The sequence below is a fragment of the Rattus norvegicus genome, chromosome 1 (assembly GCF_021556685.1).
Source record: "Rattus norvegicus strain SHRSP/BbbUtx chromosome 1, alternate assembly SHRSP_T2T, whole genome shotgun sequence".
Lineage (NCBI taxonomy): Eukaryota > Metazoa > Chordata > Mammalia > Rodentia > Muridae > Rattus > Rattus norvegicus.
In genome coordinates, this window is record NC_141534.1 from 183,592,759 (window position 1) to 183,608,510 (window position 15,752).

At 42.2% G+C, this 15,752-nt stretch overlaps 1 protein-coding gene across 6 annotated transcripts in view; it reads right to left on the minus strand.

The window, feature by feature from the left end:
- Window positions 1–10,159, minus strand: part of Pik3c2a (phosphatidylinositol-4-phosphate 3-kinase, catalytic subunit type 2 alpha) — a 105,889-nt gene extending 95,730 nt beyond the window's left edge. For 5 of the 6 annotated variants that reach the window (XR_015630475.1, XR_015630478.1, NM_001108500.1 and 2 more), the window contains 2 exon segments: window positions 10,014–10,159; window positions 9,311–9,396 (listed from right to left, as the gene is read on the minus strand). The gene's annotated coding sequence lies outside the window, so the exon portion shown is untranslated. 6 annotated transcript variants of the gene reach the window in all.
- Window positions 10,160–15,752: the final 5,593 nt, after the last annotated feature.

Genomic DNA, 15,752 nt, shown 5'->3' on the forward strand with positions numbered 1-15,752 from the left:
CATGGGTAAACTGCTTGCCAAACAAACTGTAAATAGAGGAGCATGAAAGTTCAAGAATAAAGTGGAAGGCAACTAATCTTACCTGTCTTTATTTCAGTTAAATTATTAATATTATTGTTATCGTTGTTGTTGTGTGAGGTGTGTAGGGGTACTCATGCCATAGCACCTTAAGAATTGGTTCTCTCCACCACATAGGTACCAGGGATCCAACTCAGGTTGTCAGGCTTGGTGACAAGCTCCTTTACCCATTAGGCTTTCTTACTAGCTCATATTTTTTTTTTTAAAGATTTTATTTATATGAGTATACTATAGGTATCTTCAGACACACCAGAAGAGGGCATCAGATTCATTACAGATGGTTGTGAGTCACCATGTGGTTGCTGGGATTTGAACTCAGGACCTCTGGAAGAGCAGTCAGTGCTCTTAACCACTGAGCCATCTCTCCAGCCCCCTATTTTTAAAATTTAAAATTCAAAATGTTTTGTACAAGTATACTAACGAGGAGTATACTAAGTCATGACAAAAAGCATGGCATACTGTAACCTAATTATCACTAATCATTGTTCCACTCTCAACATTCTTTTTTTTTGGTTCTTTTTTTGGTTCTTTTTTTTTTTTGGAGCTGGGGACCGAACCCAGGGCCTTGCGCTTCCTAGGCAAGCGCTCTACCACTGAGCTAAATCCCCAACCCCCACTCTCAACATTCTAAACATCCAGGACACTCAGCCACAACAACCATCTGTGTCTATAGGGATCTATTATATATGAGCTGGGGGAAGCTCAAGGAAGAGAAGACCCACTCACAGAAAGAAGCTTCTTCTGAAAGGCAACATGCTAACCACAAAGTTTGCAATCTAACTTGGTTTCCCAACAGAAGTTCTTGATGGAGATAATTACTGAACTTTGTACTACTTTTCTGTTCATTCATTTGACATGAATCATTAAATATACTTTGGCATTACCAAAATTTCAACATGACAAATAACAGTAAATCTTTTGTGTTAAATATTACAAAACATGCCTCCATTTCCAACATGGCTTAAAAGAGTAGAAAAATTAAAACTGAGAAATACAACTAAGAATTACAAAGAAACAGTAATAATAAAAAACTGAGTTAGGGGGCTGGGGAGATGGCTCAGTGGTTAAGAGCACTGACTGCTCTTCCAGAGGTCCTGAGTTCAAATCCCAGCAACCACATGGTGGCTCACAACCATCTGTAATGGGATCTGGTGCCCTCTTCTGGTGTGTCTGAAGACAGCTACAGTGTACTTATAATAAATAATAAATAAATCTTTAAAAAAAAAAAAAAAAACTGAGTTAGGCTGGGAATGTGGCTTAGTTGATAAGAGTGCTTACCTAGCATGCATGAAGAATATGATGTATAGATATATGTGTATGTGTGTATATGTGTGTGCGTGCATGTGTGTGTCCAATCATTAAAATAAGCATTGATGTGCTGTAAACACTAAGAAGTTCAAGCCCATGAAATATGCTGAGCAACCCTAGTCAGAAGGGAGATACAAACCTACAACCAGTCACACGTCAAATCTACTTGACAGTTATATGGAAACTATAATGGAAAATATGAAGTAGTAGCAAATATATGCAGAAACTCTCATATTTTGTTAGTAAGGGATGCAAAATGGGGCAGCCATTCTAAAAAACACTTTTGTGTGCTTCCTTCAAAATGTAAACATAATTATTGTTTGCGCTATCAATTCTACTCCTAATCAAAAGCACCAAAAACAGATTTAATTTACACATCAATCTGTTTAAAGGGGGGTTGGGGATTTAGCTCAGTGGTAGAGCGCTTGCCTAGGAAGCGCAAGGCCCTGGGTTCGGTCCCCAGCTCCGGAAAAAAAAAGAAAGAAAAAAAAAAAAAGAACCAAATCTGTTTAAAGGACACTGTGGGGTCCAAACTGTGCAATATTGGTATAAACACTATTATTTACAATAGCCAACAGGTGGAAATAACCATGTATCCATCAATGCATGGATATACAAAATGTGGCATATGCACAGAACAGAATATCATCTAGGCATAAAAAGTAATGAAGAATATTGTAACATGGATGATCCTTAAGGGCATTATACTAAGTGAAATAAACCAAACAAAAGGAACAAATGCAGTCTATTTCCATGCAGGAAATATCTGGAATAAGAAGACAGGGAGACAGAAAGTTGAATAATGGTTATTAAGGAATATAGGAGGTAGGAGCATGGATAGTTATTACTTAGTGGGCAGTCTCATTTTGCAGTAGTTTTTCTAAACAGACAGTGGTGTAGACAACATTATAACATGACACTAAACTATAAATGAGCAAATGTTCGTGTGTGGGGGGCGGGGGGAGGACAGGCAGACAGACAGACTGACTGAATGTCAATAGCAGAGTTCTCATCTAGTAGGTGCAAGGCCCTGTGTTAAAGTCCCAGTATCGTGTACCCACCGAGTCTAGAGTTACATGCTTTTAATCCTAGCTCTCAGGAGGCTGAGGCAGGAGGATCAAGAGTTCAAAGCCAAAGCCAGTTTGATCTACAAAACTAGACTGTTACTCAAAACAGACACAATCTTTTTGAGTGGTGAAAATATGGTCTGTCTCTTCCTTCTTCCCTCCCTCCTTTTTGCTGACAGCATCCTTGTGTAGCTCAGGTTGCCCCAGACTCACTATACCAAGTAGCAAAGGATAACCATAAACCCCTGATCTTCTTACCTCTTATCTGTTGAGCACTATGACTGCAGGTGTAAGCCATCAAGCTTGATCAAAGAACTCCACAAATGCTAGGCATAACTCTAGCAATGGAGCCATATCCCTAGTCCCACATTCTCTGTCCTAACTGCTGTTGTGCAGTTCTGTGACTGCTGTTTTCCATCATCAACAGAAGTGCTCAGTTTGGGTGCACAGATGTCTAGATAAATAGATTTATGGATTTTCATATGTAAAACATACCTCAGTAACTATGAGTGGGGCAAAAAAACCCAACACACACACACACACACACCCAAAAACCAAAAAAAACCAACTGCAGTTAGTAGGGTGTATGTAGTATTTCACACCTATAATCCTTACATTTACAAGGCTGGGGGCAGAAATGCCGTAAGTTTAAGGCCAACCCTAGGCTACAGAGTGAGAACATGTACAAAATCTAGTCTGAAAACTCATCTAGCATGCAAAAGGAGGAAGGGAAGAGGTCTATTCTGACAAAAGAGGGTCATTCCAAGTCAAATATGGGATACACACATGTAATTTCAGCATTCAGAGACTAAGGCAGAAGGATTGGAAGGCACTCAAGTCTACTCTAGGTTGACAGTGAGAATCTGTCTCCCACTCCCTCCAAAAAGAAAGAAAGAAAGAAAGAAAGAAAGAAAGAAAGAAAGAAAGAAAGAAAGAAAGAAAGGAAGGAAGGAAGGAAGGAAGGAAGGAAGGAAGGAAGGGAGGGAGAAAGAACAGAACAGAACAGAAAAGAAAGTACAACACTATATATTCCCTGGAGCTAAAAAGCATCCTTTTCTCACTTAGCACTGCAGTCTAAAACTGATTTATACATTAAACTATTAAGTGTTTGTTAGAACAGTCATACATTCTACTATGAACACAGATAAAGTGGCCTAATAAATAAACCAATGCAGTTACAGTTACTCACGGCACTGTGATTTTGTTTCTAAGAATAGTTAGATCTCTGTAAGAGCTTATCTAGTGGGAAGAGCATACATGTTTACTTATTCTCCCAAACTGAAAATAGAACATTTGAAAAGTATTTTCCTGATTTCTAAGTAGACTGAATTTTTTGAAACAAAAACAAAATCAGTCTTGTGTCATTCCCTCCTCAGCAGAAGGCACTACCAGCGCTGATCTCCACTTGAGAGTCTCCTCTCATTCATTTCCTCTCACCTGGAAAGAAGATTGTGGTTTTGCTTTGTTTTCTCGTTACACAGTGGAACTTTAATAATGATTTATTAGATACATGTAGTGGCATATAATGTAACTCCAACATTCATGAAGCTAAGACAGTAGAATTACTCTAAGTTCAAGCCCAGCACAGGCTATAATTTTGAGACCCTGTCTCAAAATGGGAGGGAAGAAGAAAGGGAAGGAAAGAACCAGCTGTGCACACCTGTAATGCCAGTACTTGGGAAGTAGAAGCAGATTAAGAGTTCAAGGCCGGGGTTGGGGATTTAGCTCAGTGGTAGAGCACTTGCCTAGGAAGCGCAAGGCCCCGGGTTCGGTCCCCAGCTCCGAAAAAAAGAACCAAAAAAAAAAAAAAAAAAAAAAGTTCAAGGCCACATAGCAAATTCAAGGCCAACCTGCACTCTGTGACCCTATCTCAGAAAAATGTCATATGGATTATAATTGGTCTTTCCAGGTTGGACTATAAACTTGCTTATTCTTTAATACATACTCCAAAACTGTGCTACATGTTACATATGTAAATATTCAAACACCAATTTAAGAAACACAATGAAAAGAACACTGGGCCAGTATTGCAGGACCTGGGTTCAAATAGTGCCTTTCTAGACACTTTGCTAAATAAGTCATAAAATAATTACACCTCCTTTTCTTCTTCAAGAAAACAAAAATATTCACTATTTATCTGAATAATACGGTCTTGAGGAATAACAGCATTATGTAAGCTATAATCAATGCATACATCAGGCTCTCATGTTGTGGTCTCAGTGAGTGGTTCTCCACCTTCCTAACACTGTAGCCCTAACACTGTTCCTCATGTAGAAATGACCCCCAACCAAAACATTTTTTGTTGCTATTTTATAATGTAATCTTGTTGCTATTATGAATAGCAATGTAAATATCTATCTAATGTTTTCTGATGTTTTAGGTGACCCTTGTAAAAGAGGGTCATGCAACCCTCAAAGGAGTTGCACCCCACAGGTTAAGAACCACTGGTCTAAGTTATCTACTTCTAATGTTTGTTTCTAACAAATCTCAACTATATCAAACGAAGTAAAATATTTGCTTTTTTCTATCGTGTAACTGTTAAGCTAGGTATACTGGTGCATGGCTGTAATCCCAGGTACTTAGGAGGCTGAAACAGGACAGCAAGTTAGTTCCAGGGCAACCTGTATTGCATAGAAAGACTGGATCTCAATACTAAAGCTAGATGCGGTGCTTCACGTCTATAATGCAGTACTTGAAGGGCTGGGGCATGAAAACTACTATGAATTCAAAGCCAATTGGTCCTACATAGTAGGTTCTGGGCCAATCTGAGCTAAAGTATATGACTCCATTTCACAGTAAGACTTTCAGAAAGCATTACTGTTTAACAGTAAGGATGTTAATTAAATAGTATTTTAATATAGTCTCAAAGTTCAAAGATAAATACCTACAGCTAAGCCAACAAAAACTGCTTTCAAATCTATTTTAAAAGTTTTAAAATTCCATTTATTTTGTACCAAAATAGTTAAAAAGAAATCCAAGGTCAGTTATGGTGGTACCTGCCATCCTAACACTTGTTAGAACACAGGAAGAGCTAGACTTCAAGGTCCTCCTCACCTACAATCTGAGGTTAGCATAGGCTTCATGAGACCCTATCTACAAAAGCAAAAAAGAAACCCAGAAAGTAGTTCACAGTTGCATTTATTTCCCTTAACTGTGAAAATGTCTATGTGTACATCTTGTTCTTTTTTAATCTATCATATCGGAAAGAAGACATAGGCTAGGCATAGTGGCACATGCCTTTAACTTCAGCAGTCAGGAGATAGAAGGCAGATCTCTGAGTTTGAGGCATCTCAACCTTGAAAATTCCAGACCAAAGCTACACAGTAAGATCCCAAATGAATAATGTCCCAACAATTTAAAACAAAAATCCTAGTGCGAGGGATGGTATAAGATACCCTTTAATCGGTTTGTTGGATAAGGAAGTAGCAAAAGCTCCTCTTCCCCCTTAATAATAGGTTATTGCTATTGCTTTTAGTTGCTAACCAGATCTTAGTAGTAAGACACTATCGCTGAAGACACAAAACATTTCTGATTGCAAGACATGCAAACATCAAGCTAGAACTGAGCTGGAAACTTCCTCCTTGCTGTCTATTTTTTATGATCTCAGAAGGCATTGTGCAGGTTACTACAAGAGAAATGTTATCAACACCCTTACTCTGCTATGAATCCTGTGAGCTACAATACCAATCTTTTGGCCAAGACGTGCCCACTGATGCAATAGTTGCATGGCTGTTGTTTTAGTTAGGGTTACTATTGCTGTAATGAAACACACGAACAATAAAGCAGACAGGGGGTGGGAGGGGCTTATTTGGTTTATGCTTCCAATCACTGTTCATCATTGAAGGAAGGCAGGGCAAGAACTCAAAACAGGGCAGGAACCTGGAGGCAGGAGCAGATGGAGAGGGCACTGATTACTGGCTTGCTCCCCATAGCTTGCTCAGCCTGCTTTATTGATGCAAATTAGCCAGCACAGCTGTTATGGGGACAACCAACTGCTTCTAATTGGATTTGAGGACCACTCCATAGGAATTCATGCCTGTAATTGTACTGTAAATGGATGGAAGAGAGGTTACTACAAGCCCAAGGAGAGGAACCTATTATTGTTGTTTTGCTAAGTGGACAGAGTACTGAACTGCTCCTAGATATTTATGTTGTAGTGCTATTCTCAGTGTAGGTCAAGGAAGCTTCTGTTTACAATGGATATAACTTAATGCAGAGCTGTATGACTAGTCAATGTGTTGAAAACAACTGACTGCTGAGGGCTCAGCCTAAGACAGGACATCAGTTCCACCCCTCCTAAGTTCAGGTAATACTGAGAAAGGCTGAAAGATTTTAAGAGCCAGAATATGGGAGGGAATACTGTAAAACAATCTTCAGGGCGTGACATGGCCATGTATCCATTACTCACAGAAGCATGGCACAAGACCTGCATAAGACTGGGCCCATTAACATTCTATCATGGATTTGGAAGGGACCCATAAACCTACCCCACTCTCAAGGAGTTATAGGAATGGTTGCCAGGGGTGGGAAGTCATATTCCTCAGTGGTACCATCCCTGGCTAGCCACCTTTACTTAAGTAAATAACCACCCATCCATGCTCATGCAGACAACCTTAATTAAAATTTCCACAAAAGGGAAAAGTGAAGACATGAAAGTTGTTGGGAGGAAGAAGAGGTTCACTGGGAAGGGAAGAGATAAAAGAAGATTAATGGGTGAGGATGGAAATATCATAATATATATATGAAATTAAATTTTAAATAAAGAAATAATATTGCAAAAAAGATTCAAGGTATACAGAAATACACAAAATAAAGATATAAAAACTGACTTCATGGCTAAATGTGCTGGTGCATGCCTTTAATCTTAGCACTTAGAGATAGAGACAGGTAGTTCTCTGTGAGTTGCAGACCAGCCTAATATGTGTAGTGGGTCCTAGGATAACCAGAGGGACCCTGTCTCAAAACAGCAACAAAAGCAAGCAAGCAAACAAACAAAACTGTGACCCCCACATAAGCAAGGAAAACAAAGAGTTTTTTTTCTTAGCTTCAACCATAGTTCTACGAATGTGGGAAACCCCTATTGAGAGCTGAATTCCCAGGTGTGAATATGATTCCTACTAAAAGAATATTGTATATAAATACTATCAAAAACTAGAGTACATACCATACCTGAGTATGAATACATACCAGAGCTGTTAGGCACTTTTCTCAATTACCTTATTAATTGCAGGTAATGGAAGAGAGCTTAGGATCTGATCACTTTTACCCATTTGCCCTTGTTAATAGAAAGAACTCATTCTGTAAGCCTCATTTTGAGCATAATATTTCTCTTCAGACCTGCTCATTTCTTCACCTTCCATCCCAGGAGATCACATCCTTCTTTGGAACTTTGAATCCATCACTGTTAGAATTTGCTAACCTGTCTTCCTAGATGGACTGAACAATTTCTTCTTTGCTTTCTTTCTCTCTTCTCCTTCCTCCCTCCCCAGTTTCTGGAGGTTGGTTTGTAGCCCAACTCAGTTACAAGTATCAAATGAAACCACCAAACCAAAGTGGATATGGCTCAGTGGTAGAGTGCTTGCTTAGGCCCTAGGTTCAATCTCTAGTACTGGGAGGGCAGGATGTGTATGTCCAGATTAAACAAATCACCAAATTGTGTAAATGAAGCACACTAAAACACCTTTAAGCATTTGCCTGTCTCAAATTTGTTTTGAAAATATGATCAATTAGTAAAACAGATTAAGTTGTCTTATCAAAGCAAGATAGTCACAATTTCATTCCGTAGCTCAGGCTGATCTCTACAGGTATGTTGTTAAGGCATTTTAAGAAAGTGCTTTGCACCTCTCCTGATCTGAAGGGTTGATGTGATGCTGTGATGCAAACTCTGAGCTCTTAGAAATCAGACTGTCTTTAGGTACAAATGTACTGAATGTGCCTAATTTATTACATTCCAAACAATATGCTGGATTTACTCCTGGGCACAGCAATGTACACAGAAAGATAAAACTGAATGGAAAATTTGGAGCTCTAAACAGATGCAAACAAAGACTCATACGCTTACACAGCTAATTACAGAAAGTTAGTTGTTTCTAAAAGCCTGAAGGCAAACCCACCAACCGTTATGCTCCAGAAAACTGAAAGAGATTGAGACCATTGAAGTATAATGTTTGCAAGTTAAACTGCAGGCAACAAGTACACAAATCATAACACAACTTTCCTTACTTTATCATTATTACTTTCAGAGACAGTGTCTCATCACATAGCCTAGGCTGGCCTTAAATTTGACTCCCTCTACCATAGGTCTACAATGCAGACAAGAACAGCAATTACAGGGTACACCACCAAGCCCAAAACAACAGAGGTCTTCACAAGGCAACCTGCTTTTGAATCTGAATTTAGCCAGCACTCGTGGGGATTTGTGGAAGCTCTGTATTTATTTTGTACCTAGGTTAAAAAACACTTTGGAACGAAGTTTGAGTTAACAAATATCTTTGTATCAGTTACAATGCTTCTCAGTACTCAAAACACTGAATGCCAACCATGCAGACAGCTTCAAAAACTTGAAAATTTCAACCAAGGCACTTCAGCGTGGTCTTTAACCTTGAATGCCCACACCAATTCCATAATGACAGCAGAGCTGAGTAACAGTTTCTTGTGGAGAATGAACCATCATCAAAGAGGCAAGAGTACAAAGTCTTCCCTGGAACCAGTGTTCCAGGACCTCTGTGCAACCTCCCTTCCCCAATGCTACTTCACCAACCCCTAAAGAATATAGCCTTTTATTTCCTGACCTGGTGGCTTGTGATGTTCCACACTCAGTAAGTTTTTCCCAAGGCAGTTTTCCTCCTGACACGTACCTGGTAAGATTTGGGAATACTTCTTAAGTAATCTTGTTCAAACAGGGATGCTTCCTTCGTGTCACTCAATTCAAAACACCCACTGGCTAAAATAAAAATGTAATAATTAGAACTTCACCTTCTATCAGGACAACACAAACAATACCGTATACGCTCCCCTCCTCTTCAATTATTTCTTGTTCCTCAGTCACTCAGGAAGAGTTAAATATTTACTCTAATGCCCTAGCAAAAAGATGATACGCTAAAATATACACAGATATTATTGCCTTCCCAAAGCAAGTAGATCCTGGACTTTTGTTTTAAGGTAACGAGGTGATGGGTCTCAGGAGAAGAAAAAGAACTATCCGCGGCTCCAAAAGCCGAGCTGGGAGAAGAGGAGGAAGAGGCCATAGCAGAAGTTCAACAGCAACTCTCCAGAACAGGCGGGACCGGAGCCTGGGACCGCCGCCGCGGCTCCCTCACTGTCCCGAGGGACCGTGGGGTGGCTTCCCCTCCCCCCGAGGGACAGCAGCGTCCGACGGCCCGCGACAAAGGGGCCTGGCGCGGGGCGCTGACGACCGCCGGGTAGGGGACGGGGCCCTGAGGAACGAGTCAGAGAGGATGGAGTGACCCAGGGGCAAGACGGCCGCGGTCCCTCCCCTCTGAGTCCCTCAGCGGCCGCGCAGCGCCAGGCCTCGCTTCGCACGCACCGGCAGCCTCTTACCTCACGCTACGGGAGCCCCAGTCTCCACCGCAACCCAAGCCTTCGCGCCCTCAAAGGTCCGAGCCATGTTTTTCTCCCGCCTCAGCTGGCTCAGCCGGCCGCTGAGGAGAGCTTCGACTGACTCCGCGGCTAGCCGAGCACTGTACGTCACTTCCGATGGTACAAGCACCGCCCCCGTGCTTGGGCGCCTTACGATTGGCTGACACGGATGGTCTACCTGAGGTGGTGGGCTGGGCGAGGGTGGTGCCTGCGAGGCAGCTGCTGGGAGGTTGCGGGCTGGAGAGCTTGCCCGGGGGGAATGGGTGTCTAGGCGCCGCCAGGGGCCTCTCGGGGAAGCTACCCCAGGACCCCTCCTGGCCTGCCTCGGGCTCTGAAGCGCCCTTTGTTCCCGGACCCTTTCCCTGAACCGCGCACCACCGACCTCTGACCTGCAGTTTCCTGGGTTGAGATCTTGGCCCCAGGCCGCTCGGAGATTAACTTGGATTGGAAGACAGAAAACAGTCAAGACTAAATCTTTCATTTCCTCCAGCATTTAGCGAAATCTCGCGGACGTTCAGGTGCTTCGAACTTTGTAATTAGCTCGTTATGTGGGTCCTGTAAAGGGCTGGATGCGTGCGGCGTTCTCACCTCAGTGTTTGCTGACAGCCTTGCCGCGGCCAGGTGAGGAAGGTTATCCTGATAATAACAGCGCTTGGCCAGACATCACACCCAGGCCCCATAGTAATCATACCTTTCTCATGAGCACGGACTGGAATTGTGCTTGTAAAGAATTTAGCGCTCTGTTGTCTCATTCAAAACTGTGAAGCAGATAGGAAAATTATTCCCGTTTTACAGATTGCAAAAGAGGACTGTCCGTAACTGTCGGAAGAGAGGAATGGTAAAATAAATCGGCAGTCTACTTGGGTTTTGGAATTTAGAAGTGTATTTCCAGCATTTCCCCCCTTTCCTTTAGCAAGGGAAGAGAGACCTGACACTTTCGTTTAAATAAACACTCATGCACTACTAGAGACTGGATGAAGTTCTACTTTAAGGGAAAGCGGGCAGGGACGGAAGGAGAGAGAGAGAATATGAGAATGTGGCATCTGGAGTCCAAGCTGAGGCTAAGACAGATTACTAAAACTCAGCAGTTCAGGACCTGTCTCAAAAAAGAAAAAGAAAACTCTAGCTCAGTGGTAGTGCACCTAAGTAGCATGTGTGAGGTGTAGGCTCAATCTTAAGCACTAGCTAAGCAAAACAAAAAGCTGTTCTAGGGAGAAGTCTAGGAGCAACTTCTGGCTGTACCACCTTCCCAGCCCCTAGCTGTCCACCAACCTCACCTTCCTCTGTACATTGGCACTTCAAGCAAGCTTACACACCCCAGAAGAATGTTCCTTAGGAATCTGCTCAGCTCTACAGCATTGTTCTGCTTTATCTTCTGATCAAAGGAGGAATTTATACACTTGGCAGCCCTTCCTCAAGATTTAAAAGGGTGAGGAAAAGGAATTCTCTCAGGACTGGCTTCCTACCTTCTGCTGGAGAACAGAGTGTGCCTTTAGAAAAGAAAACACGGGTTGGGGATTTAGCTCAGTGGTAGAGCACTTGCCTAGCAAGTGCAAGGCCTGGGTTTGGTCTTCAGCTCCGGGAGGGGGGTGGGGAAGAGAAGCTAGAAAAGAAAACACTGAGTCTTATGGGAAGATAAATTCATATATTCTCTCTCTCTCTCTCTCTCTCTCTCTCTCTCTCTCTCTCTCTCACACACACACACACACACACACACACACACACATCTATCTGAGGAAGAAAGGGAGGTATCTTCTTTTGTTTCCTGGTTAGCTGATGCCCACCCTGGTTTGAGTCAAACAAATCCTTATTGAAATTCTGACTTTCTCATTTATTTTGGCTTTTGTATGGTCCCATTGGTAGGCTCTGATCACCTAGTAAGTGCCAGTAGACTGAAAAGTTAAAAGACTTAGGTATCTTCCAAAAAAGACAGCACTGCAAATTGCTAGGTGTCAAGAAGCTGAGTTAGTAGCCCTCTCTTTTTTTTTTTTTTTTTTTTTTCAAGTCATTGTATCTTTAATAACCGGGCAGTAAATCAAAACATGGAAAAAAAGTCGTTCCTTTTACGGGCGATGCCCATCACTACAGACTAGTAGCCCTCTCTTAACTTTCCTCCTCTGTCTGGCAATGGCACCTGCTGTTAAACAATGTGAACACAGACTTGTGAAAGAAAGTGCACCGCATGCTGCTGTCAGTGGAGACCATAGCTAACACCTACTTCCTCCCACTGGCTTCAGTTTCAAGACTTGAAAGTAAAAAGAAAAAAAAAATTGAGGGGGTTACATTACATTTTAAACTGCCCCAGCCTTAACTTCCCACAGAAAACTTTAGGGCACAGCCAATAAATACCACCAAACTTCTTCCAGTACCAAGTGAGAAATGGGAACCCTTTCTCTTTTACTATATATGAAAAGAATGGCTGACATTTATTGAGCATTTCCTGAAACCAGACCCTGTTCTTCATGCTTTGTATGAATCCCACCTACAACCTGGATAAAAAGGAACCATTTTGTCTTTGACTTATAGTTGAGCACTTTGAGGACCAGAGAGAAAAGCAATTTGCCAAAAGCCACAAAGCTATAAATAATAGAGTCCAAACCCAGATCTTACCACATAGTCCAACCTCTTTAACCCTCTCACTGCCCTTAAATTTTAACCAGAGAGCTTTAAAAGGTCATCAATAGCTAGGCATGGATGTGCACACCTAGAAGTCCAGCACTCAGCAGACAGAGGCAAATAGATCACCAAGTTGGAAGCCCATTTGTATGTATATTGAGTTTCTGAGCAGCACTACGACCCATCTATAATCCCAGTACTTGGGAAGTAAGAGGATAGAGTTGAATAGCTAGGCTACCAAGTGAGACTCTTGTCTCCAAAAATAGATGTACCTCAGTGGCATATCACTTGCCTCATATATATAAGACTCAGCTTCCAATCCTAGCTCTATTTTTTTTTAAAGTTATGTCTAGACTCCTTAGAAATCATCAACTATGGCAAATAACATTGACACGGATAAAGCGACACTCAGAATAGTGCATTCGTAAACAATAAAAGGATATGAAATTTGTGAAAGGAATAAATGTTTGCCTTGATCCAAAAAGGGGAGTGGGCATTGAGGGAACATAGGGAGAGTATGCTGAGCCCTGACCTTCTGTACAGTGTGCCGACCACAACTCTATGCCAAGGATCCACTGGGCAACAAGAAAGACTATTTCTCTGTCCTCTGAGTTTGGAGTACATGGGAGACAAGCACTAAATACTCAATTAAGTGATCATTTTCTCCCAACTGTGATAAGCAGTATGAGGGAAACTGACAGTGCTCTTTGATTTAGAATGGAAAGCAGGAAGACCCTCTCTAGGAAATGTCATTGAGTAGAAATTAAGGAGGTCAGGCATGCTGGCACACATCTGTAATCCTAGCCCTTAGAAGACAGAGGCAGGAGAATTAGAAGCTCCATGCCAGCCTTGGCTACTTGTCAAGGCCAACCTGAGTTACATGATACACGCTCTCATATTTTTGGTAGTGAACCTGGCCTTTAACAGCTGGGCCATCTCTCTAGCCTAAGACCTTCTTAAAAGGTGGGAGGGAAGAGAAAGAAATGGAAGGACAAAGAGAAGCCTACACAGAGGGAACTGTGTGCAAAGAGACAGGGAACAAGGTTCAGTAGAGGAACTGAAAGGCCAATGTCATTGTTACAGTGGGAATAAGAGGGAAGTGACTCTTGTTTCCCTAATGAGTCGAACAAGCATCTCATGCTGGGTCTTAGAGATAGTGTTAAAAATTTAGGTCTTGCCAAATGATAGCACACACCTGCAATGTCAGCACTTGGGAAGTAGAGGCAGAAGGCTCAAAAGTTTAAGGCAGGCCTGTCTCATATAAGAAGACTTTGTCTCAAAAGCCAAACAAACAATCCTCCCCCATCCCACCTCACCCCTGCCAAACAGATTGGAGACTGGAAAGGTGACTCAGTGGTTAAAAGTGTGCAGTACTCTTCTAGAGGACTTGACGTCAGTTCTCAGTACCCATGTTAGACGGCCCACAATTGCCTGGAACTCAAGGAGGTCTGATACCTTTGGCCTCTTTGGGTGCCTACACACACTTAGCACAGACTCATGCAGAAACAAAGCGCCATGTAATTTACAACTTTTTAAAATTAAATGAAATTTAGAAAAAAAATAGCTGGGTGTGGTGCTACATGCCTTTGATCGCAACACTCGGTGTCTTACGTAGGGGTTCTATTGCTGTGAGGAGACACCATGACCACGGTAACTCTTATAAAGGAAATCATTTCACTGGGGCTGGCTTACAGTTTTAACGGTTTAGTCTATTATTACCATGGTGGTAAACATGACAGTGTACAGGCAGACACAGCGCTAGAGAAAGAGCCGAGCATTCTACATCCTGACCTGCGTGCAGCAGCAGGAAGACCGTGTGCCACACTGAGCATAACTTGAGCATATAAGACCTCAAAGCTTGGGGCTGGGGATTTAGCTCAGCGGTAGAGCGCTTGCCTAGGAAGCGCAAGGCCCTGGGTTCGGTCCCCAGCTCCGAAAAAAAAAGAAAAAAAAAAAGACCTCAAAGCCTGCCCCTACAGTAATATACTTCCTCTAACAAGGCCACAAACACATGAGTCTATGGGGTCCATATCTATTCAAACCACCATACTAGGGAAATAAAGGCAGATGGATGTCAGAGTTTTACGCTAGCCTGGTCTACATAGTGAGTTACCAGTCAACCAAGCCTGCATAGTAACACCCTGTGGATCTCAAGCTCTCAAATGGTCAGGGTTGTACTTTTTTGAAGATTCCATGGAGTGGTGGGAAAATGCCGTAAATGGGGCTGGAGAGGATTCAAGTAGCCTACTTTGGAAATTAGAACAAATGTCTGTGCCTTGGACTTGCATATGACACAGTAAATACTATGCTGACTAAGCCAGGGTTCCTGTTTTAGGAGACAGTCCAGCTGAGGAGAGTGACTTAGATAGGTAGTGTGGAATGATCATTTGTAGAGATCTGTCCAAATAAATCTGGAAGCTCAAGAGAGATACACAGGGAAGGTGGAAGTTTGTTAGTTATCTGTGGCCTCCATGTTTATTGATATCTGATACCCTAACAAAGCTCCTTAAGGGAACATACCTTTCATATTCGTACTTCCTTTGGACCAGGAATTTAAGCATTGCTCAGATTGGCCCTTCAGTTATCAGTCTCAGTTTCATCATTTAATGGCTTAATGGGCGTGGGAGAGGTGGGGACCGTGTCAAAGGATTCCTCATGAGACAATGAGAAGGCACTTGCACAGTGCTGGCTCCCCTGGGGTCACTGCAAGTTCAAGGTCTCTGGACTCTTCAAACAAGTTCTAGAAAAGTCAGGGATACATATCAACATTTTGTCTCAAAAACAACAGGGTGTGAGAGAACAAGACTGATGTGAGGGCCAATATTTTGGTGGCACCCTGTCACTTCTCCTAGAGTGTGTTCCTTATGAGTGGGTAAGTATGGCCCATATTCAGTGGAAGGAGAACACACAAAAGTGGGAAAACCTGGAGGGCATTGAGTACTAACCATTGGGATTCAACAAGTGTTTGTAACCACTGAGCCATAGCGCCAACTTCTTTCAAAGACAACAGTTTATCTTGACCTCTTTACAAAGGTCCTATTCACAAATAAACATGCATTCTAAGACCTTTAAGTGTTAGAAGTG